Source organism: Canis aureus, chromosome 21 (assembly GCF_053574225.1).
Source record: "Canis aureus isolate CA01 chromosome 21, VMU_Caureus_v.1.0, whole genome shotgun sequence".
Taxonomy (NCBI): domain Eukaryota; kingdom Metazoa; phylum Chordata; class Mammalia; order Carnivora; family Canidae; genus Canis; species Canis aureus.
Genome location: NC_135631.1, coordinates 50,835,403 through 50,856,132, shown reverse-complemented (window position 1 = coordinate 50,856,132; position 20,730 = coordinate 50,835,403). Strand labels below are relative to the sequence as shown.

The 20,730-nt window shown below is 37.4% G+C and overlaps 1 protein-coding gene and 1 pseudogene across 1 annotated transcript in view; one reads left to right on the top strand and one right to left on the bottom strand.

The window, feature by feature from the left end:
• Nucleotides 1-20,730, top strand: part of VSTM2A (V-set and transmembrane domain containing 2A) — a 190,845-nt gene that overhangs the window by 139,466 nt on the left and 30,649 nt on the right. The gene's annotated exons all lie outside the window — the stretch shown is intronic.
• Nucleotides 16,442-17,189, bottom strand: LOC144293136 (acyl-coenzyme A thioesterase THEM4 pseudogene; annotated as a pseudogene).

The window sequence follows — 20,730 nt, the reverse complement described above, 5'->3', positions numbered from 1 at the left end:
GTCTCTGGGCTGAGGACCAGTCTGAGACAAAAACTGAGACATAAACTGAATGTCTCAAGTTTTTACTGTCTTTCTCTGCACATGTACAGTCACTTTCTAATTTTATTGATATATGCAGTTGCTTTTGAATGTTCTAGTCTTTAATCTGTGACTCTAAAAGGGAAAAAAGAAAAAAAAAACATAGGGGAGAGGGTAAGGCACTGGCCCTGTGAATATCCTATAAGTCACTTTGTTGAGGGAGAGAGGGACTTATAACAAGGTGGGGAGCCACAACAATGACGGCCCACTCTATCTGCACCTATGTGATCAGTAACAGTTAATCAGTCATAAGACCACATATCCCTGATATTTGAAGTACAGGGTCCTTTTAGCACACCCTGGCTGCTGCAAACTACATGTGTGCTGATCCAGGAACATGTGCACAGCTGGCTGCTATGGGCCTGACAGTAGGAAGGGTAGCTCCTTTTGTGCTAAGAACTGAAAATGACTAAAATTAACTGCATTTCATGGCCTAAGTCTCCCCCTGGAAGTTGCAATCCTTCAATATACTCTAGAATTCCAAAATGGCTTCTGAGACAGATAATTGTCTAGGTTGGAAGACAGATTTCTGGTGCTTCCTACTCCTCCATCTCCCCAGAATGTTCTTTGCAACTCACTTGTAGTAATTTTTAAAAAAAAATAGTTGGACATTTTAAAAGATGTTTGTGGGGATCCCTGGGTGGCTCAGCGGTTTAGCACCTGCCTTTGGCCCGGGGTATGATCCTGGAGTCCCGGGATCGAGTCCCACATCAGGCTCCCTTCGTGGAGCCTGCTTCTCCCTCGGCCTGTGTCTCTGCCTCTCTCTCTGTGTGTCTCTCATGAATAAATAAATAAAAATCTTAAAAAATATAAAATATGTTTGTGTAAGAATATTATTTATCACTACAAAAAAACAAAATCTATGTTTCCAATACTAGAAAATGACCCAGATAAATTATAATGCATTCATAAAATATAATACTATAATATTTAAAATTATGTTATAGATTCAGATTTTATTAGAAAAATACACCATGGGGGTGCCTGAGTGGTTCAGTTGGTTGAGCATCTGTCTTCAGCTCAGGTCTTGATCACAGAGTCCTGAGATTGAGCCCTATATCAAGCTCCCTGTTCAGCTCAATGGGAAGTCTGCTTCTCCCTCTCCCTCTCCCTCTCCCTCTGGCTCTCCCCAGCTTGTGCTTTCTCCCTCTCTAAGTAAGTAAATAAAATCTTTTAAAAAAGAGGAGAGAAAAATACATCATGTACACTGTTAATTATACAAAAAACATAAGATTGGCTGGTTCACAAAACAGCAAATAGTATGATCAAATTTTTGTAAACGTGCATGTATGTGCATGTGTAAAACACAGGCCCAATAAATTGTAACCTTTGATCATGAGAAAAGTCAAAATCCACCTGTATTGGTTGTGCAGGAGACATTAAATTGCCTTAAGAATAGTCAACTGCATTTCCATTTTTATTATTTAAATGTAATTCACATTCTTATTTTGGAAAAAGACCACAACATAAATTTTGCGTCTGCCTTGGCACAAGCTAAGAAATAAATAACTCAAAAATATTTTATTGAAAACTCAATCACAGCAATTCAAAAGTTATGAGAAAAGGATGGACAGATCTGTCAAGGGGCCAAGCGAGTTTTGTGAAAAACAGAAGAAAATCTCCTCTTTCTGTTTTGAAGTTCAACATCATGGGAAAATTCTCAGTGGGTGGAAGTACCATGCAGGCAGCCCCCTAGCTCCCATAACAAGATCATCGCCACATGAGAAGCAGGGAAGTGGACTCATAAATTGTATTGAACACTAGAGCATCCAGGCACAGCACATGGCCGAAGCTAAAGACCAACATTGCTTCTAACACCTCTTCTAACCCAAGGTCACTGGGGAAAGCGCTGTTCTAGTGCTCGTAGCAGCTAAGTTATGCGGTCATGACTCGGTTTGTGAGTGCATGTGAGCATATGCATGCATGCTCATGTTTGTGCTAATACACTGGAAGAGTTCTGTGGTGAAGCATCATATGAAAAATTATATGAAAAATTAGGAGCAAAAGAAAAAAACAAATAAAAAACACTAACAGCAATTTTTGTAGAGTAGTTGGTGACTTTGCTTGCTTGTTTTAGAACTTATTTTTTTGTGTTTTGGAGAAAAGTTTGGATCCATGCCAGCCATAAAATGGATTACTCTCCCTTCTACTAATTTATGCAATACATATAAGATACAAAATTCAAAGCAATATTTTTATAATCAGCTCACAAAATGATTGAGGCAGCTTTTGAGCAAACTGTATTATTTGTTTGGCTGATTGGTTTCTTTTCTCTCTCATTTCTGCATTCTGGGAGTATTTATTCTTTCTGCAGGCCTGTTTTAGGGGAATGATCATCATTTTTGCTGACTGCTTTTTGGAATGGACTCTTTGGGAGCAATACCAGAGAGAGAGAAGCCTGTAGGTTTCCATTTCAACAAATTACACAGGTTTTGTAAAAATAGAATCAGGACACCTATCATACTCCCATTTTCATGAGTGTAGGAAAAGGTTTCCTGTTTAGTGCAAGTGTACTCCCGATGTCAGCCTTATTCCCCATGGTTCCTATTAAGGACCTAGGTTTGAGGAAATCTGGGGAAACTCCTATCCTAGACATAGCAAGCAAGAAGGAATTCCTATCCAGTCACACAAATTCTTATTTTTTTCTTCTGTGCTTATTTATTTTGTTTTGTTTTTCATCTTTCTTGAGGATTTAGAGGTTTGACTGCCAAGCAGTCAAAAGGTAAAATGAAATAAAATTTGATTGTGAAACTGTTTATTTTTACTCCTGTCAGCCCTGAGTCTTTGTAATTCTCTTTGTAAAAAGAAAATCAGAAGAATTTAGGTTAAAGTGATAGACCCTGTCTGTTTCTTTTTTTCTCTTTTCCAAAAGTCTGCCAAAATGGCAATAAAAAATTTTACAAGAACTTAATCCACAAGGACAAAAATTACAAGAGAAGAGAACCGTAGGCAAGAGGTTTCAATTAATATTTTGAAAAGCACCTCTGGGTAGAGGTGTGTCAGCAACCACGGCAATCCATCTATAGCCAAGCACCTGCAGAGGGGACTGTGGAAGTGAACACAGCCAGCCTTCTCCCACGGAAACCCCATGAGCTGCAGCCCCTGTGGGTACTGAGGACACAACAGTGGTGATGAGAAAGGGAACTGACAGAAAGATGCAGAGCAATTCAAGACACGGACTCTTCACCCTCTTCAGGCAATGAGATAGGAATAGAAGTTTGTTACCGTGGGGCACCCAGGTGCTTCAGACAGCTAAGCGTTTGCCTTCATCTTGGGTCATGAAGTCCAGGTCCTGGGATCAAGCCCGAGGTCAGTGGGGAGCCTGCTTCTCCCTCTCCTTCTTCCCCCTGCTTGTGTGCTCTGTGTGTGTGTGTCTCAAATGAATAAATAAAAAATATTTTAAAAAAAGAAGTTTGTTACCTGAAAACACTCTAAATCTCTGGAAATAAAATAAATGAGTGAAAGGTTACAAAGAAGACTGGAGAAACTTCAGCCAGAGCAGTCTGCCCCCATGTTGGACTCTCCCATCTCTCCCCCACCCCACTCTAGTCACAAAATACAGGCTTCTTTGAAGATACCAAGCAGCCCAGAGAAAATGCCTCCAGGACTGAAAATCAAGGCTACCCCCAAAAGTGTCTTCCCACCACTTAATCACCTGAGAGTAGTTTATTTTTTCATGTCAGGTGTTCAACAAATAATTGCATAATGACCTCGCTCATCCAACAAGCATTAAATAGTTGCCTACAATATTTTAGGTGCTGTGGACAAAGCAATAAATAACGTCCCTCCCTTGGTGCAGCTTATCCTCTATGTGAAGGAATGATGAAAAATAAACAAAGAAATTAGTTAATTAATAAAAAATGAATACAAAAAATAGATAATATGGCAGTTGGTAGGAGGATATAGAGAGAACCAAGCCAGGGTAAGGGCATAGCAGTATCAGGGTGAAAATGTACTGTTTTATGTGAGAATGTTCAAGGAAGTAGCAAGGAAGAGGAATGTAAGTGTGAGGGAGAGTCCAGAAAGCTGGAGCTCCAGATGCATGTTCTTTTTTTTTTTTTTTTTTTTCAAAAGCAATGATAAGTCCTTTGGCCTTCCTCAGAATAGCTGGAAAGCCACTTAAGAGTTTCAAGCAGAAAAAAAAAAAAGGATCAGAATTGCATTTTCAATGGTTGCCAGTGTGTGGGGAAAAGACCTTCTCTGTTCTGCTCTCCATCCTAAGAAGAGCAGCAAGGAGGCCTGAGATTTGTAGCTCCTCACTCTAGCAGAGTTGGCTTTGCTGCTTCCTGGCAAAGATGGGGGAATAGGTGGAGGGAGAAGCTAGGTCTTTTTCTCCCTCTTGCTCAATTCCAGGCAGCAGCTTCCCTGTGGGCCAGAACTCACAGTGCAGACCCTACATGATTCTAGGTTGCTTGCACAACAAGTAATTTTTAGAGTCTGGAAACATCATCACACCCAGTAGTACCTCCAGCCCTAGGGTCATTTCCTCACAATCCCATTCACCTTCTCAATTCTTCCATCACTGTGTAAGCAATTTCCTCTGTCAAAGACCCACTATGTGAAGTAACTAGAGAAGTTATGGTTGTCCTGGTTGGACCCTGATTTATTCAGAGGTTACTGCCATTATCTGTGCAAGAAATGATTGAGGTTTGGACTAGGATTCGATGGCTAGAGACCAAAACAGAAAAGCAGAAAAATAGACACTAAGGGACCAAGGGAAAGTTTCCAAAAAGTTATAATTACCCTTGGAGAGATACAAAAATATACTATAAACATGAAAGAAGAACCCTATGCTATGATAAAAGAAAAATAAGACAAAGTAATTTAAAATTGAAAACATGATAGATTAACCAAAAGATTTAATAAAAGGGTGCAATGGACTGAATATTTATGTCCCCCCAAAACGTATATTTTGTATCCCTAAACCCCAATATGACGGTTTTAGGTGGTAGGGCCTTTGGAAGGTAATTAGATTTAGATAAGGTCTTGAGGATAGAGTCTCCATGATGGGATTTGATCCCTTATAAAAAGAGAGAGACCAGAGCCCTCCCCCACTCTCCCTCTGCCTTGTGAGGAAAAGAAGACAGCCACCTGCAAACTAGGAAGAGAGTTGTCACCAGACATGATATCTACCAGTATCCTGATTTGGGGCTTCCAGCCTCCAGTACAGTCAGTCTATTGTGTTGAAGATAGAAGATAGGATGGTGTGCTAATGTGCATTTCTTCTCAATTTCTCATTATTGACATCGGCTGGTAGTCTGAATTGGCCATGGTGGGAGTATTTGCAGCGTGGAATGAACAAATGTTTCAATTCAGAGCTTGGTTATTGCATATTATTGTCTAAACCTCATAAATTGGGCAGCAAAAATGTTAATAATCAAGACTAAATTTAACATTGTGCCATATTTGTAGCTGCCATACTGTGAATAGCACAAAAGCCTTCCGAAATATTCTTTCGGTGTTTGAAAACTAGGATTCAATTCAGCAAAGAAGCTCACTGACATAGGAGAATAAACATCCACATTGTTTTACTTTTGCTGCACTTGTCACCACAATGAAAACATCCACCAACATTCAGTCAGTACTATACACCCTCATCAACTGCAAGGGTAGATTGGCTACAGATGCAAGAGTTTGGCAAAATCTCAGTGACAGCTTTCTCTGAGAATCAACTGATTATTTGGAATTTCAGTAAAGAACATTATGTATTTTGTTATTTATAAATCAATGCTATGATCCCTTATATCAATAAAATCTATGAAAACTTCTGTACATAGTAATGCATACCTTTCTTATTCATAATGTCATTGTTAAAAAATACTAGCCTATTAGTGGAGCATAATATAATTCATGAAGCTCTGTCCCAAGAATTCTGTTTTCCTTCATTTTTCTATGTCCAGAATTGTGCATGATTTTAAATAAGTAAATTGGTACTACCTTTTCCAGAAGCAAAAAATTATGACATTCCAGATTGAAAGTGGCCCAAAATGAAACACGGTAAATAAATGTTGAGGCAAAGTCCTTAAAAGTAAGTTACCTTATATTTCAAGAGCCTTAAAAATACTCAAAAATTTTACTAAGTAATTATACATTTATATATATTTCACAATTGGGCTGTCTGGGTGGCTCCGTTAAGTGTCTCACTCTTGATTTTGGCTCAGGTCATGATCTCAGGGTTGTGAGTTCAAGCCCCATGTCTGTCTCCATGCTGGGCCTGGAATCTGCTTGAGATTCTCTCTCTCCCTTTCCCTCTGCCCCCACTGCTGCCCACTGGCTTGTGCACTCTTTTTCTCTATAAGTAAACATACAAATAAATAAATAATATATAATGGAAATTATTAGAAAGGTGAATAGTATCTATATATAAGATGTTCATATCATTATTTGCAAAAGCAAAACTTATGGGAGATTCAATATTTAAACTTAGGTTAGGGTTAAAGTAATCATAATAGGTCTATGTGGTAAAATGCTTTTTAATTAATAACAAGATTTACAGATAATTTTTATGAAATAGGAATTTCAAAAAATAGATACATTTATAATAACATATTAATGATGCTAAAGATATTGCATAAAAATATCAAATATCAAAAGAAAAATAAATAGAATAAAAAATAATGCCAACATTTTTATTATTATTACTGTGATGTGTGATTTTTTTATTTTTTGTATCTTTTCACATATCAATGATTACCAAATTTCTCCAGTAGTACTTTCATAATGAAGAAAATATAATGTTGAAAAATTGAAAAAGGAAATTGAGTAGAAGATTTTCTGATCCTTGGAGACAGAAAACTTGCTATATTTAAAGACCATAAAATGATAAAGAAATTGCATAAAGGATATAAACTAGTGATACATTTTTTTGTAAGAATATGATATAGTAAACAAGCACATGGGAAAATGCACAATCTCAGAGGGCAGCAAAAAAGAAAAATAATATAAAATCAGTAAAACAGGGGTGCCTGGGTGGCTCTTGGTTAAGCATCTGCCTTTGACTCCAGTTGTGATCTCAGAGTCCTGGGATCTAACCCTGAGTCGGGCTTCCTGCTCAGAAGGAAGTCTGCTTCTCCCTCTACCTCTCACCCCTGCTTGTACTCTCTCAGGCTCTCTCTGTCAAATAAATAAACAATATCTTCTAAAGAAAAGATTTGTTAAAAAAAATAGTAAAATAAAGACTAAAACAATGTGTAGACAAACTGAAATGGAACAGTACAAAAATATTTGGATTAAAAATTGGAATGAGGCCTTTTAAAAGTGTACATACACATTATATTGTGCATGTGTGCATGTGTGTATAGACCTGTGTCTATACATACGTATATATGTACGACTATATTTACTTATCATTCCTAATCACTAATGTAACAACTTTAGTTCTAGATATCTATCCTAAGCAAAAATTCCAAAACAGATAAAGCCTTCACACAATGTAAACTACTAGAGAACCAAATATATAATAGGAAAATGGTAGATTTATCACGTATACACACACATTCATATACAATGATATACATCTGTAATATTATATGTTATATGCCCAGTTAAATTGTATTTAAATTTTTCATTGAAAATATTTATATCTGATTGGAGAAAAGTGTATATAGTGTTATGTGAAGGGAAACATAGTGCAAAATCTTAAAGCCATGTAGGTAAAAATAATAATATTCATTAAATACTATATGTTGGATACTATGCTCAATGTTCAAACATCTAATTTTGTTTAATCCTCACAACTCTGAGTAGGTACCAATATTACTCCAATTTTATAAATGATAGAACTTCATAAATTAAAAATGACATATAATAAAATTTGAAATAAATATAACATGTTAACAAAGTATTATTTTTTATTATAAGTGAGTTTTTCTTATTTTTACTACTCTATGTTTTAGAGAATCCTATAATTTGGGAACTATTGTTTTTAAAACTGGGATAAAAATCAATGTATTTAATTTTTAAATTGGTTATTTGGCAATAAAAACATACATCAAATAAACACAGTGAACAAATAATAGAAAAATTTTGATCTCAGTAGCAACAAAGAAAAACAAGTGGAAAGGTCATAAGTAGTGTAATTGTAAATTAAAATGGATGATTTGATCAGGAGAATGTCAAGAACAAATATACATTAAAATGTCATTTAATAAGACAGTATTTTTACTGCCTAACAATTGTGTAAGAATACTTAAGGTAAATCCAAACAAAATAACTTCCAGATCAAACAAACAAAACTATAAAAAAATCTAAAAGAAAATCCAAAGTAATATAATAAAATATTTATCAGATCTGTCTGTATCATGTGAGCAATCTCAGCTTTGAAGCAGCAGAGGAAATCACAGAGGAATAAACAAACATTTGAATATAAAATATTTACAATCTGCAGAAGAAAAAATAAGAAGCAACAGATAAAGGAAAACATTTTTTTAAATATTGCAATTGGGGAAAAGTATTTGTCGATTTAATTTTGCATTTTAATTTATCTCTATATTAACATCCCCTTAGATATCTGGGAAAAGATTAAAATATTTTACATAGAGAACTGTATACACGTTAACGAATAGTAAACAAAATGTGAGAAAGTATGCTCCTAAATAACCAAAATTAGAGCAATAGCTAAGTGTCTTTCACTTAGTAGCAAAAAACATTGTATAAAAACGATACAAGCATCCAATGGATGTGATTACCATGAAATAATCTTGGAAAATTTTGCAGCACAAAACAATCTCACATTGATTCCATACTTCCATAATGGGACTTTGATTTTATTAATTTATTCAAAGCCCAATGAATTTAGTACCATGCTATTCTCATAGCCACCCTGAAAAATAGGTATTACAGTCCCCATTTGGCAAAAGAGAGAGTCCAAGGCTCAGAGCAATTTAATGTCATCCAATGCAGTTTCCAGAACTTTATCTCTGCTCCCAAAGATCACATCTCTTGCACTGATAGGTGTCACTGCCGAGCAGTGAGGAAGTCTCCACACAGACCCATAGGGATAAATGGGGATCTGCAGGTGTCACCACTGTGGCTGTTGGGTCTGCCTGCCATGCTCCCTAGATTCAGACTGCAAGGCAACAACAAGCCTCAGTGGATTCACATCATCTATCACTTACAACAAAAGCCAAACAGTATGAAGACAGTTCCCCATGTCTGTAGCTCCACAGGATGACACTAAACCAGAGGGTCCTGATGACGAGCAGCCTGGGCAGTGGGTTAAGGAGCCAGGGCTAACAGCAGCCACATGGTTTTATAGGCTGTGGCTACACTCAAAGAGGACTTAAGTGGGCTTCCCATCTTACTGACACCAGAGATGCGGATGAGAGAGCCTCACAGCAGCCTCCTGTGAAATAGGGAGGACAGGCAACTGCCTTGACAACCGCCCACAAGGTTGCTTTTCCTGTGTGCCAGGACAGTACAGGTGTTTGCAAAGACTTGGGTCCGGTTGTGGTGAAGTCTCCCCTACTTGACCTGTGCGGGAACGTGCAAGATCATCAGAGCATTGCAGCAAAATGAATCCCTGTGTAGCTTTCTCTTTCTTTCTCCTTGGTACTTGCTTTTTTCCTTATTGATTCATGTTCTACTGGTATTGTCCCCTGGATGACCATCTTTTCAGTAAGCCTCCAAATTCAAGAGTGGTGTCTGAGTCCATTAGGACTTCTGGACCTGACTGTGCGGTGTGAGTGGTGCAGGGCCATGCTGCTGGCAAGGCTACCAGACATCCCTGGGGTCCACATACAGGTTGGAATGAGCTACAGGTGTGTATTAAACAGAGTCACAGAACTTGAGGGTAGATTCTCCACTTAGAATATAATTAGTTGTTTTAGTAGAAGATGTCCCATTGTAACCACCCCCATCACCGCCTCCATAGATGGCATCTACCAAGTGGGATTGGCATTACCCAGGCACTGCGTCAGGTAAGTACTGTCATCTCCCTGCTGGATTCTCTCCATCAGTAACTACCATGAGGCAACAGGACTTCTTGGGCCAGAAGATCCCTCACAGCAGAGACTTCTACAATACCTGCTGATACGACTTAGGTGATAAGACATTTGCTGAGATGTTTTTATGGTCAGATATCTGCTGGATAGAAAATTCAAATAGTACAAGGGTGGGGGGGGAAGCCCTGAGTTTCCCTTTTTTTCCACTTGTAGGCTCTGATAACCAAACTCTATCATCAGTGGTTCACTGAGCAAAGGTATTGTATTAGTTTCCTAGGGTTGTGTAACAAATTCTATAAAAATAACAGAGATACACTCTCTCACAGTTCTGGGGGCTGGGAGTCTGAAATCCTGGGCAGGAATTGTTTTTTCTGGAGGTTCTGAGACCCTGAGGAAGAATTTGCTCCATACTTCTTGCCTAGCTTCTGGTGGTTGCCAGAGATTCTTGATTCTTGGCATTTCTTTGCTTGTAGATCATCACTCTGAAGTCTGGCTCCATCTTCACATGGCTCTAATAAGTCGGAGTCCTCCAGAGAAACAGAGCTGATTATGCAGTTATACCATTATGGCAGTAGGCAAGTCCCAAGATCTGCAGGGTGAGTCAGTACAGTGGAGACCCAGGAGAGCCAATGGGCTGGTCCCAGTCCAAGTGGAAGCATGAGGACCAGGAAAGCCAATAGAGCAGTTCTAGTCTGAAGGATGGAAGCTTGAGACCCGGAAAGCTTAAGTTTCATTTTCAGTCCATAGGCAGGACAAAGGCCGATGTCCCAGTTCAAAGCAGTCAGGCAGGAAATAATTCTCTCTTACTGTGTGAAGGGCCAGCTTTTTTGTCCTATTCAGGCTTTCATCTGATTAGGTGAGGCCCACCTGCATAGGAGGTGCTGTCTGCTTTACTGCGTCTACTGATTCAAATGCTAGTCTCATCCTAAAATACCCTTACAAAAAATGCCCAGAATAGTACTTGGCCAAAACTCTAGGCACTCACAGCTCTGTCAAGTTAAGACCTAAAATTAACCATCATGCATGGCATTCTCTCTGTGTGTCTGTGTCTAAAGCTACCCTTCTTATAACAGTACCAGTCAATGGATTAGGGTAATTAATAATTATTAGTTACAATTAATTGTGACTTGATTACATCTACAAAGACTTAATTTCTAAATTAAATCACTTTTACAAGTACGGGAGCTAGGATTTGGACATATATATATATATATATATATATATATATATATATTTAAAATATTTTGTTTATTCATGAGAGACACAGAGAGAGAGAGGCAGAGATGCAGGCAGAGGGAGGAGCAGGCTCCATGCAGGGAACCTGATGTGGGACTTGATTCGGGGTCTCCAGGATCACACCCTGGACTGAAGGCGGCGCTAAACCGCTGAGCCACCCGGGCTGCCCTGGACATATCTTTTTGAAGGACAAAATTGAACCTACAAGAAGTATCAAAAGTTAAAAGCTGTGTCGACTTCTAGATTACATCCTCATGGGACAATAGGCCTTTACTGGAATCATTGAATATTTTGTTAAAAAATAGGAGCAGAGGCCACCTCTGCTGTGGCTCACTTGCCATCCACAGTGAGGGAGTTATCAAGTCTGAACCTTAACATAAACCTGATCTGGACACAAAATTGTGTGGTTCCTAGAATGTTATGGTGATGACTCCACCCAGACAAGTAATTTGCCTTTCCTGATAAAGCCATGATAGAAAAATGAGGGGGAAGAATGCTAGTAGTTATTGCTAGCATGGATGTAAAGGGGTACAACCACTTTGGAAACCCGGCAATGTCCACTAAAGTGAAACACATGGCTACTCTCTGACACCACAATCTCCTACTACATATACGCCCAGAAGAGATGAGTACATACATGCACAATCACAAAGAACTGGTAAAAAGCTCCAATTTCCACCCACCAGAAAAACCAATAAATGTATTATTGTATGTTCATCCAGTAGAGTACTTACCAGCAATAAAAATAAGAGTGAACTCTAGATACAGCAACAACATGGGTGAAATCTCACAGACACAGTATTGAGCAACAAAAGCCAGGAAGAAAGGCATATAAAATGTATGGTTCATTCAAAACAGACAAAACTAATAGGTGGTGATAGCCATCAGGTTGGGGTTACCTCCTGGAGGGGGTACTGACTAGAAAGGGTAGAGGGAAACTTCTAGAGAGGGAAATGTGCCACATCGTGCTGGTGTTTGAATGTGTGTATATGAATAATATAAAAATTCATTAAGCTATACACTTAAGATGTGTGCACTTTACTGCAAGTATTATGTATCCCAATAAAAAAAAATAAAAGATTGATGTATCGGAGCCCTGTGACACAACAAGCATTATTCTAGGCACAGTAGTACAATAAAACAAAGTCTCTCTGTTCTCGTGGAACATTCTAGGGAAAGAAGACATTTTATAAACTAATAAAAACAAATGAACAAACTGCCTGTGTGTGCACGTGCCAGCTAGGCATACTTGTCTAGTCACAGGAGGTCTACACTGAAGTTTCTTTTTGTGATTTCATAGCATAAGTTTGTTTTTTGTTTGCTTGTCTTTAAATAATGGGGCTGGATAAGATAGGCAAGAGAGAGCCTGAGGGGATGGAGGGTTGGAAATTGTTGGGTTTAAAAAGAAACAACTGCTGTAGAACTACTTGCCTTCTTAAATTATGTGCCTGCCTGCCTACCTTTGATAAAACAAAACCTAAAAATAAATGTAATAGCTAATTACATTTAATCTCATAGTTAATTAATTCCTGTACACATTATATCCATATCTTCCCTCCAAATTCATTTTGCTTCTTGCTGAAACACATCTCAATATTTTAGGGGTCTTCAAACGTCTTGGTCTTTTTATATCTAAAAATGTCTAAATTAAAAAAAATTAAAAAAATAAAAATGTCTAAATTATCTTGAAACCCAATTTAGTTGATACAATGAGATACTCAGTAAGAAAAGTCAAGGCACCCAAGTCCAAAGTGAGTTCTAAGACAGACAACCCACTAAGGTGCATACATTTCACAGGAAATGGCTCACTAGTGTTGAAAGACCTTTTAGATGCCACAGGGTGAGTACCCTGTCTGTCACCCTACCTGGAGCAATCATGGGGCAAAGCTGAATTCTCATGTCAAGTTCCCATTGGACGATAGGGAGAGCATGCTATGTGGGCTGTGAAATGAACTCTGAGGGCTGGCTGCTGAGCCTCCCCCGCCCCCCAGGAAATGTGAGGAACCAGAGACAGTAAGTTTGCTGCTAACAGGAGAGCTGAGGGAGAGATGACCAGATTAGGATCATCCAGCAACCCCAGAGTTGGTCAGGGCAAAGGGGAGCATGAACTTTACCCCTGGGCCAAAGATGGACTGTGCCTTGAGAGCACTGGCGTGAGTCCTCCCAGGTCTTATCTGGTAGGCTTCCCGTGGGAGTGAGACTCCAGTACCAGAGGCTGAAGGTGGCACCCTGGGTTCTTAGTGGCCAGACGACAGATGGTAAAGGCAGCTCCAGGAAAGAAAACATCAGGCCATGTCAGTCAGGTGCATGTGAATCAGAGCCAGCCTCAAGCATTACTCAGCCCAGAAAGTAGAGAGCTGGCTCCGAACAAATCCAGTGAAAATTTCCTCTCCCCCTACTTGGTCTCTTCTGCACCAACCTCAGCTGAGAAGAGGAGAGTGAAAAAATGAAATTAGGAGCTTAAACTATGGGATAAGACTGGCTGGTCTAGGGACTGGTTTGAAAATGTGTTTCATATTATGATGTGTCCATAAAACATTTTATTAACTGAAGAGTGCTCAGGAAGATCATGGGGCTGCTTACTCTGAGAGAGGAAAAGGCCTCCTTTCACTGGAAATGTTTAAAGGGAGAGTAGGATACCAGCTACATTTCATTTGCAATGATGTCATCCTTCCAGTTGAGCTTGTCCAGCATATAGGCTAAATTAGCTATATCAGCACTTTGAAAATATGATCCCCACCTACCAATGCCTACTGTTTGTATGTTTATTCCTTTGTAGATTATTGCTCATTTCCCTCAGGATGCATATTAAATTTTCATTATATTTTGAATATTTTGCAGTGTGTTATGAGTCTAGGTGTGGATTGTTTTTCTTTAACTATCTTGAAGAGCCTAGACTGCTCTTTTGATATCAGCTCTCAAATAATTTTGATTATTTCAGTGTTGAAAGTGATCTCTTAAAATATTGTGTCTTCACCATTTCTTCTATTCTGGAGCTCTCATCAAATATATGTGGGAGATTCTCAATCTGTTTCCATGTCTCTACATTATTTTACATTTCTGGTTCAGCTCTAGCAGTAGCACCTGAAACAATTCCTTAGCACTAGCTTCTGGTTCACTATTTCACTATGCAGCTGTGTCTAGTCTAAAATCCCTCCCACATACCTTTTTAAAACAGTTTTATTTCTGAGATTTTAACAGATTTTTATTTATATCTTGCTGTATTTAGTTTTTCTGCTTTTTAAATATGTTATTGTTCACATTTTTTATAGAAGCTATTCCTTTCTATATCTTTTTTACATTATATTTATTTTTACATAAATATAATCATTGCAAATGTTTGTGCAACTATTCCAAACAAATTTATCTGAAGTAAATTTAATATTTTATTTCTTAATTTTGCTCTATGTCTTCTTATCATGAAAGATTCTATGAATTTTAAACATTTTTGCAGGCTTGTGTTTGGAGTTTTTGTTTTCGCTCTTATTTTATTTTTCTTGTATCTCTGTTTCATTCTTCTTATGAAAATATTTTGTATTACTTCCACTTGGTTTTCCATATACTAGCTTAGAAACAGGCAATTTTAGGAATCCTAGTCCTTGCTCATATTTCTAGTTCATATTTCTAGTTCACTAGAAATAGTGTTTGAACATATTGTTTGAACAATGTGCTTTGGTCAATTCTATTAAGCAAGTGGGAAGATTGGTTCATGTACGGACATTAAAGTAAACCTTTGTCCAGCTCCCTTACAATGCCAAAAATCTTCTAAAACTGAGATTTCATTTGTTTTTCTGTCAGAAGGCTAACCCCTCACCCAACTTCAAGTTATGAGACTGGCTCTAGAGTCTTTATCCAACAGGTGGTAAACCCTGCCGTTGCTGTGCTCATAGCCACATTCCAGTAACCATTGCCATCAACATATTTCCTGTTTTGTATTTTTAAAGCATTTTATCTATTATTGTTTTGAGTTGAGGATATAGAATGCACCAAAGCATGAACTTAGTATAGCATTCTGACCAGAATCTCCTTATCTAACGTATTAAATTCATTTATTTCATCTCTCCAGTTAAAACAAAAGCAGTGCCAGCTAACATAATAAGACAAGAAAAAGAAAGTGTATACTGACTTGGAAGGAAAAAATAAGTGTTTGTAGATGACATGATTGTCTATGTAGAAAATTTGAAACAATCAGTCAAAAAACTGGAACTAATAGAAGGGCTGCAGGATATAAGGTTAATATACAAAAGGTCAACCACTTTCCTATATAACAGTAAATGAACAAATGGAATTTGAAATGTAAAATGAATACCTTTTAAATTAGCACCTCTCAAAATAAAATACTAAAATATATATCTAACAAAATACAAGATCTATATGAGGAAAATTGCAAAACTAATGAATGAAATCAAATAACTAAATAAATGTTCATGGATGGGAAAACTCTATTATCAAGCTGTCAGCTCTTCCCAACTTGATCTACAGATTCAATGCAATTCCAATAAAAATCTGAACAAGTTATTCTCTGGTGATCAACAAACTGATTCTAAAGCTTATGTGGAAAATCAACAGACTAAAAATAACCAACAAAGTATTGAAGAAAAATAAAGTTGAGGAACTGACACTACCCAATTTTAATACTTATTTTAAGTTATGGTAATCAAGATTATGTGGCATTGGCAACAGACAAATAGATCAATGAAACAGAATAGAAAATCAACAAACAGACCCACATAAATATAGTCAACTAATCTTTGATGAAGGAGGAAAGGCACAATGGAGCAGAGATTTTTTTTTTAAACAAATGGTGCTGGATCAACTAGACATTCACATGCAAAACAAACCAAAAACAGACTTTATATGACCTGAAAGGTTGACTCATATTTATATTTAAATGTAAAATATAAAACTATAAAACTAGAAGATGATATAGAAGAAAATCTAGATGACCTTTTGTTTGGCAGTTACTTTTTCACCTCACAGGGAGTGTGTCTGTGTTAAAAAGTTTAGAAGGAGGAAATAGCTCTTGGAATTGTATTCTGAAGATTTATTCAAGAAGGTCAGTGTTAGCAGGCTTCATCCTCTGGGGGACTCAACAGCAGGTAAGTAGAGAAGGACTGGGGATAACAGCTTCTTCTGGAGGAGAGAGAGCTTAATGGAGATTGGTGTAAAATGCACCAGAAGCTCTTTTATGTCAAACTTTCTTTGAGATCCAGCTTTATCAGTAAGCTTGTTGTGTCTGAATATAGGGTCTTCTTATCCATGCTTTGACCATCACAGAAAACAATTTCCTTCTTCAACCTTATCAAGTTGGCTATTTATCACAACAGAACAAAGGCCTCTTAAAATTAATGTTGAGATTGTCAGTCATGACAATTCCCCACTATAATTGCCGACATACCAACAGTAGTGTCAATCATGGTTGCAATGGTACGTCCATGAAGGAATCCAAGTGCTCTTGCAGATAAGGACCTCCTTAAAATATGCAAAATATCCTTTCTTCATCATGATTATGGAATACCACATATGCAAGGCCCAGGCTTTCCTTAATCTTCTGGGGAAGCGCTGGGCCTATGACATTTGTTATTTTACAGGCTTTGTGTCACAAAAAAAGGTTTTAGAGTCTTAAATACTTCAAGCTGACTTACATTTATGTGAAGACAAATGTTTCTAGGAGCCATCTTCACATTTCTTCATGAACTGACCAAAGAAGAGCCTCATATCCTTGCTCCAACTGGGATTGTTGGATAATGGTCCCTATTGATGATCTGAGAAGAAAATGGTCTTTGCACAGCTGCATGGTCCCTCACCATCAGGGGCACACCTCCCTGTAAGTGAGTAGGGCCCTTCCCCCAACCCCACTTCCACTTCTGGGGCAAATGCAGTTACAAGGCACAGCTCCACAGCATGGCTCTGAGGGTGCCCAAGTTCCACCATGATGGCTGCCTGGCCACCTGCTCACCTGCTTGGTCCTCCCCATTCATGGAGGGGCATGTGACACTCAGCAGTGACTTTTTAGATAGAACACGAAAGGCACAATCTATGAAAGAAATAGTTGATAAACTAGACATCATTAAAATTAAAACTTTCTGCTTTTTAATACACATTGTCAGGAAAAACAAAAAGACAAGCCACAGACTGGAAGAAAATATTTGCAAAGACATATCTGATAAAGAACTATTATCCAAAATATGCAAAAAAATTCTTAAAATTCAGCAATAAGAACACAACCTCACTAAAAACGAGATAAAGTCATTAATAGATATATCCTTATAAAAGATACACACATGGCAAATAAGCAGATGAAAAGGTATTCTATATCATATGCCATCAGGGAAATGCAAATTAAAACAATGAGATACAGCTGCGTACCTATTAGAATGGCCAAAATGTGGAACACTAAGAATACAAGATATTGGCGAAGATATGGAGCAACAAGAACTTTCATTCTTTACTAGTGTGAATGCAAAATAACAGCCAATTTGGAAGATGGTGTGGTATTTTCTTACAAAACTAAACATAGTCTTACCATACTATCCAGCAATAGCACTCCCTGGCATTTACCCAAAGATGTTGAAAAAATATGTCCACACAAATACTGTACATGGATGTTTATAGCTGCTTTATTCATAATTGCCAAAACCTGGAGGAAATCAAGATATCCTTCAGTAGGTGAATGGATAAACTGGGATATATCCAGACAATGGAATATTATTCAGCACCATAAACAAATGAACTGTCAAGCCATGAAAAGACATGGAGGAACTTTAAATACATAATTCTAAGGAAAAGAAGCCAATATGAAAAAGCTATATATTGTATGATTCCAACTTTATGACTTTCTAGGAAAGAAAAAACTATGAGGATAGTAAAAACATAAGTGGTTGCCAGGGATTGGTGGGAGAAAGAGATGAATAGGCAGGAGACAGAGGATTTTTAAGGTAGTGAAAATATTCTTAATGACACTATACTGACAGATATGTGTCATTAGACACTGGTCAACATGTGTAGAATGTACACCAAGAGTGAACCCTAATGTAAACTATGGACTTTGGGTGATAATGACATATTAATGTAGGTTTATCAATTGCAACAAACCTACCTCTTGGTGGGGTGTGTTGATAATGAGGGAGAGGGTATAAGGGAACTCTCTGTACCTTCTCAATTTTGTTATAAACCTAAAAATAATAAAGTTTAAAAATACAAAACCAAGAAAGACCAGAAAACAACATTTTAGGCTGCAGAGTTTTACCAAATCCTTCAAGTTTTTATATAGTCTTTCCACTAATTCTGTTTTTTCAATAACCTATGATTGTATTTTTTAATTTCCTCTTTGGCTTAATAGCAACTTGATGAATTTTTGTTTCTTTTGCATTCAAAATATGAATCAGTGAATAAGTCACCTCTTTTTCCAATTTTAAACCTTATTTTCAGCTCTTCTATATATACATTTACCACTATATGCACCATGAAAAAGAAGCCCCAAGTCATCAAAGTCCCTATTTATCCATCCTCAGGAAGAGACACAAGAAATCCTACCTCAGCAACCTTCATAGCTGTTTCCTGTCTTTTACTGCTGATGAGATCCTGGCTGAAATTCCCCAGAGCTGACAATCTAACCAATAACATAATATGAGAATTTTTAGTAATACATGCTTCCATTCCATAATATTAGTTTAATGCTATTTTTTCTCTATCTTATACTCTGACAATTCAAATTGAGAAAAGAAATAAAAACATTTCAGGAGACTTATTTATATCTATTTTATTAAATTCAAACTCAAACCATGAAGGCTGTTGAGAGTGTGCATCAAAGCTGGAAGCTACTTGGGGCAAATTTCTGCATTTTGTCCTACTTCACATTGTTAAATTCAGTAAAATGCATTGAGGAAACAGGCAGGAACATTGAATGAATTTAAATCTATTTCAGCTGCTGACTTTATCTGATAAACGTGTACCCCTCTTTAGAGAGTGAACTAAAAGTTAAATTTGAAAAAGGCTCTATTTTACTTTATGTGAAGAAAAAGGATATTGCCCAAGGAAAATGTCAGCTGTGATGTCAGTCCTTCCAGCCTTCAGGCCAGCAGTTTTATGTCAGTCCTTTGGTGTACAGACACCTTAGCAGCGAAAATGAGCTGATAAGAAGAAAAAGAAGTTAGAACTGAGCTTTGGAAGAAAACCAACCTGGTATCAGGGAGGTCTTCCCTTTAGACAGTGTTTGATTCAAAACACTGGTTCTCAAAGGGTGTCCCTGAACCAAGAGTATCAGTTTTTCCTTTGAGCTTGTTAGAAATGCAAATTTGTGGGCACTTCTGTGACCTATTGAATCAGAATCTCTGAGGATACAGCCCAGAAAACTGTGTGTTAAAAGCTCACCAGGAGACTTTATGCATATTAAAGTTTGAGAACCACTGAGGTAGAGAAAGATATTCAATTAGGCAAATTGGGTAGAAGAAATTCAAGAAGTCAGAACTAATTGTGAAGAAAAATGGAAATAGCCACCTGGCTTCTGGGATTGGTGAATCCAGAGCAAGACCGTAGCCCCACAGCTGGTAAAGAAGAGGTCCAGAGAGGAGGTTTAGATTTTTAATTAGCAGAGTTATTGGCAGGAATTATACAGGATTTGGGGGCCATGCAAGCTAAGTAGTGTTAACAACTCTCGTCTACTCTCAGCAGGGAACTGGATTGTTAAGTAGTTAAACCAAAATTTAAGTCTGGTTGTAAAGGTTAGAATCAATTTAGAATCTAATACAATCATTAGATAAATAAGGCCTGGGACAAAATGAACACTCTGATGTGTGCTATATGAATGTCTGGAGCAGACAACAGGGTCAACAGGTCAACATTACAACAAATGTTGTAGTCAGCAACATTAGGTTTGGTCCCACAAGATGAGTAGGTTGATGTAGTTTCTGCTTTGATCAGTGCTGATTTGAGAACTAGCTCTACCAAGACAATGCTTGGAAGGTGAAAGGAGACAATAGTGGAGAAAATAGGAAACTATCCGTCCTGATTTTAGCATTGAAAATCCAAGATCCTAGCAAAACACTCAGTTCTAGGAAAACCACGAAGTTTGGTGACTCTAAGCCAAGTAAATTCAAATTTTCTTAGGTAAATATAACATCTATGATTTACTCTGATGTTGTGTTGACATCTTTGTTGTGTTGTGTTAAGTCAATTAAAACTATTACTTTAATAATAATTTTTAAATAATTTAAGAGTTTCGTGTGATTTGAAGGTGTGTATTTCCAAAAGTTTGTGTATCTGTTTACTTTAAAGACTGTGGATAAAGAAATAATCCTAAGTGTACACATGTGAAATCATATGCTGTAGATTTTGGAGGGTTTTTTGGTAATATCACTAATCAAAAAAAGAAAAATTCATATTTTTAGCTTTTAATTAATGCATACTAGGTAGGTGGGTATTTGAAGAGCTATGAGACACCTGGAATGACAATATTTATTGAAACTCAAGGACA